At 44.7% G+C, this 4,605-nt stretch overlaps 1 protein-coding gene across 2 annotated transcripts in view; it reads right to left on the bottom strand.

Moving 5' to 3' along the window:
• Timp2 (TIMP metallopeptidase inhibitor 2) overlaps nucleotides 1-4,605 on the bottom strand; it is a 53,191-nt gene that overhangs the window by 2,277 nt on the left and 46,309 nt on the right. The gene's annotated exons all lie outside the window — the stretch shown is intronic.

Genomic DNA, 4,605 nt, shown 5'->3' on the forward strand with positions numbered 1-4,605 from the left:
GACAGGACTTTTCTGTGTAGTCTTGGCTGTCCTGAAACTCACTGGCTGGACTTGAACTCAGAGATTTGCCTTCCTTGGCCTGTACCACTACTGCCTAGCTACTCTGAGTTTTGAAACAAACTCATGTTAGGGCTAGAGAGATGGCCCGTGGTAAGGAGTGCTTGCTTCTCTTCCAGAGGACCAGAGTTCAGTTCCCAACATCCATGTGAGGCAGATTACAGCTGTCTGTGACTCCAGCTTCAAGGGCTATGACCCCGTCGTCTAGCCTCTTCCGTGGGCCCTGCATCTCCCCAGCATATTCTCAGTCTTGTTCTCTCTCTTTCTGTCTCTCTTTCTCCCTCCTCTTATTCTCTCTCTCTCATGAGTGTAAACTAAAACAAAACTACAGCACCCCCCTCCATTTTTTTGAGACAGTGGTTCTCTGTGTAACATCCCTAGCTGTACTGGAAAATGTTTTGTACACCAGGTTGGTCTTGAGCTCACAGAGATCCACCCACCTCTGCCTCCCAAGTGCTGGGATTAAGGGTGTACACCTTTATTTAAAAAAAAAAAAAAAGAATAATGAATGTTTGAGCCTAGTGTGGTGAGGTACAAAGAGGTGGGAGTAGGAGAATCATGAGTTGAAGATTAACATTGCCCATATGGTGAATTTAAGGCCAGCCTGGGCTATGTGAATCTCTGTCTGAGGAGAACAAAAGGAGGGAGGATGGGTATTTAGGATAGCTAGCTTTAATTCACCAACTTGACATAACCTAGAATCATTTGGGAAGATAGTCTCAGTGAAGAATTATCTGCAATGGGTTGTCAGATGGGTATGTCTGTGGGAAACTGTCTTTTTTTGTTTGTTTGTCTTTTTGAGACAGAGTTTCTCTGTGTATCCCTGGCTGTCCTGGAACTCACTCTGTAGACCAGGCTGGCCTCGAGTTCAGAAATCCGCCTGCCTCTGACTCCCAAGTGCTGGAATTAAAGGTGTGCGCCACCACTGCCTGGCAGGAAACTGTCTTAATAAATGTGGAAAGGCTCAGCCCACCGTAGGTGGCACCATCCCCTAGGCAGAGGTCTTGACCTACATAGGAGTGAAGCTGAGCTGAATACAAGCAATTAAGCAGCAAAGCATGCATGTATTGTTTCCCTCTCTGCTCTCAACTAGTTGCTTCAAGTTCCTGCCTTGACTTCCCCACACTGAGAGACTATAACCTGGGTCTGTAAGTTAACCCTTCCTCCTCTGGGTTTTTTTTTTGTTAGGGTATTTTATCACAGTGACAGAAAGGAAACTAAAATAATGCCCAATGAGAAAATTTAGGAGACCAACAATGAAGGGCAAGGGCTCCTCATTACCTTATCTGCAGCCACCACACTCCTCCATGTGTGAGACCACACCTGTCTTTTACATGGGTGCGGGGGTCTGAACTCAGGTCCTCGTGATTGCACAGCAATCACTCTGAACCGCTGAGCCATCACTCCAGCCCCAGATCAAAGTGCATTATGTACATTTATGACTCATCTAAATATTTGTTTGTATGATGCTTATGTGTATGTGAGCACTCCTACACATCACAGTACACATGTGGAAGTTAGTGAACAACTTTGCATTGTCTTCTCTTTCCTTCTTCCTGTAAAGATTTGGGGTTGGACTCACGTTACCAGGCTTCTTTGGCAAGCACCCTTACTGGCTGAGCCGTCTTGAGAGCCTGCTCTTATTTGTCTAATCAGTGAACACTAATACAAAAAGAAAAAAAGAAGCCTCTTTAGCATGGGCACACTTGGCTGGGCTCACACGGCCTAATCATCTGTTGCAACATTGTAACTTGGAAAGAGTCTCGGGATGTTTATGCTTATGTGTGTTTACTTTTCCTTTCAGGAGAGAGAGACTTAAAAGAAAATTACAGGGAAAAATCTATACAAGTCCACATGTGACGCTGAGTCACCAGCCCGGGAGGAAGAGGTGTCCACAGCCAGCTGGCTGGGCAGTGATTTCTGGACAGCCCCTGGTTAAAGGGCCTGTCCTGACTCTAAAGAACGGGAACCATTCTGTGCCTTGGGAAATAAAGGCACGTCCAATCAGGAGTTTCCTGACCAAGCTCCATGAGCTAAGGAAAGATCAGAGAGGGGTTTTGTTGTTTTAGTTAGTTAGTTTGTTTGTTTGTTTTTTGCACAGTGTGCCCCAGGCCTGGTTCCCCTCGCAAGAGGAGGATGAAAGTGAGTTGTCCAAAGAATGGTCCTCATGGGGAGAGACCAAAAGAGGCACAGAAGAAAACATCTCTGGCTGTCCTAACCAGCATTCGACTGTCCGTAAATATTTTAAGGGTGGTCCTTCACGCGCGCGCGCGCGCGCGCGTGTGTGTGTGTGTGTGTGTGTGTGTATATGTGTGTTATATACATGTGTACATGTTCACATGTGTTTGTGTATATGGTTTATGCATGTGTGCATTATATGTATGTGTACACATGTTCATATGTGTTTTTTATGGGGAATATGCATGTGTGTGTATTATATGCATTTGTACACATGTTGGTGTGTGTTTGCATGTATGGTATGTGCATATGTGCATGCTTATATGTTTTTGTGCATGTGGTATGTGTGTGTGTATGTGAGAGTGTGTGTATGTTAAGTGTGTGAGTGTGAGTGTGTGTATGAGTGTGTATGTGTGTGTGTGAGTGTGAGTGTGTGTATGTGTGTGAGTGTGTGTGAATGTGAGTGTGTGTGTATGTGAATGTGTGTGTATGTGAGTGTGTGTGAGTGTGAGTGTGTGTGTGTGTATGTGTGTGTGTGTGTGTGTGTGTGTGTAGACTGGATGTTAGATATGTTCCCCAGTCACTCACCATCTTGTTTCCTGGGACAGGGTCTCTCACTGAACTTAGTTTACCAATTCAGCTAGACTGGCTGACAGTGAGCTCCAGGGACCCTCCTGTCTCTAGAGTTATAGGTATGTGCTGCCATGCCCAGCTTTCATGGGGGTTCCGGGGATTGAATTTAAGCACTTTACCAGTGGGCCCATCTCCCCAGTCCCCACACGCTGCCCCCAGAGTGGTTATTTTTCTGAGTTAAGGTTTCTTCTCTGTGTAGCCCTGGCTTTACTGGAACACACTGTAGACCAGGCTGGCCTCAAACTCAGAGAAGCCACCTGCCTCTGTTTCCTGAGTGCTGGGGTTAAAGGCGTGCGCCACCACTGCCTGTCCCAGGGTAGCTTTCTACCAAGGTCCTCTGCAGACCCTTCTCCCTTCTTCTCCTGTGAGGCTAAGCTGCTTATAACCCAGCAACCATATAAACTAACTCATTGGTTTCAGAGTGACACACATAGGTGCCTGTCACCTTGCATTTATTTATGAAACACAATTATTCATGAATGTGGACTAGGCCTTCGTAAAGCATACAGCATCTCTGTCATCTCCTACCTCCATATCACAACAGCTGCCCTACCACTGGTCTGGGGGGCACTGAAAAATCAGGCCACCGAGTCAAGGAGGTGTGTTTTCAGAGTAAGCACCTGGCACATGTCAGGTGTGTTCTCAGAGTGGGCACCTGACACATGTCAGGTGTGTTTTCAGAGTGGGCACCTGGCACATGTACCACCGGCCACCTATCCACTATACTAGTTTTTTCATTGTGTACAAAACACAGAGCCTTCTTGGCATTCAATTTTCTTCCACTGGGCCAATGAAACCTCTTGGTTTATAAAGGCACTTGCTGCCAAACTTGTCGATCTGAGTTCAATCCCTGGGGCCTGTTCCGTAGGAGAGTGCTGACTCCCTCAAGATGTCCTCTGACTTCCACTCAGATGCCACCATATGTGTGCATCTGCACATGCATACATGAAATAAGTAAATGTGTAATTAATTCCTCTTCACCGTGGAAGCCTTCAACTGCTTCAATTTCAGATGTGATTTAATGTCTGAGTTGGAAAGTTAATGGAAACATTAAAAATGGGAAATCATGGGCTGGAGAGATGGCTCAAGAGCACTAATTGTGTCTCTTTCAGAGGTTCTGACTTCAATTTCCAGCAACCACATGGTGGCTCACAACCATCTGTAATGGGACCCAATGCACTCTTCTGGTGTGTCTGAAGACAGCTACAGTGTACTCACATACATAAAATAAATGATTCTGTTTTAAATTATTTTAAAAAAATAGGAAACCATTTGTCAAATTCAATGGAAAAAAAATCACAAAAAAATTTACACATCTGAACAGCACTAGAGCCCCTTGGCATAGCATGTCTAAGGCCTCAGATGCCACACACAGCACCACAAAATATGTGTGTGTATGTATGTGAGTGTGTCTTTGTGTGTATGCATGTATATGTGTGTATGTATTTATATATACATATAGTGTATAATTGTGTATGTATGTGAATGTATATGAGCATATATATGTATGCATGTGGATGTATGTGCATATGGGTATGCATGTGGATGTATGTATCCATACATGTGTATGTGTGTATGTAAATATATGTATGTATATATGGGCATGTATATGTGTGTATGCATGTGTATATGTGTATGTGTGTGACTATATGTGTTTATATGTTGTACTGGTTGGTTTTGTGTGTCAACTTGGCACAGGCTGGAGTTATCACAGAGAAGGGAGCTTCAGTTGGGGAA

The sequence above is a fragment of the Mastomys coucha genome, unplaced genomic scaffold (genome assembly GCF_008632895.1).
Source record: "Mastomys coucha isolate ucsf_1 unplaced genomic scaffold, UCSF_Mcou_1 pScaffold5, whole genome shotgun sequence".
Classification (NCBI taxonomy): Eukaryota; Metazoa; Chordata; class Mammalia; order Rodentia; family Muridae; genus Mastomys; species Mastomys coucha.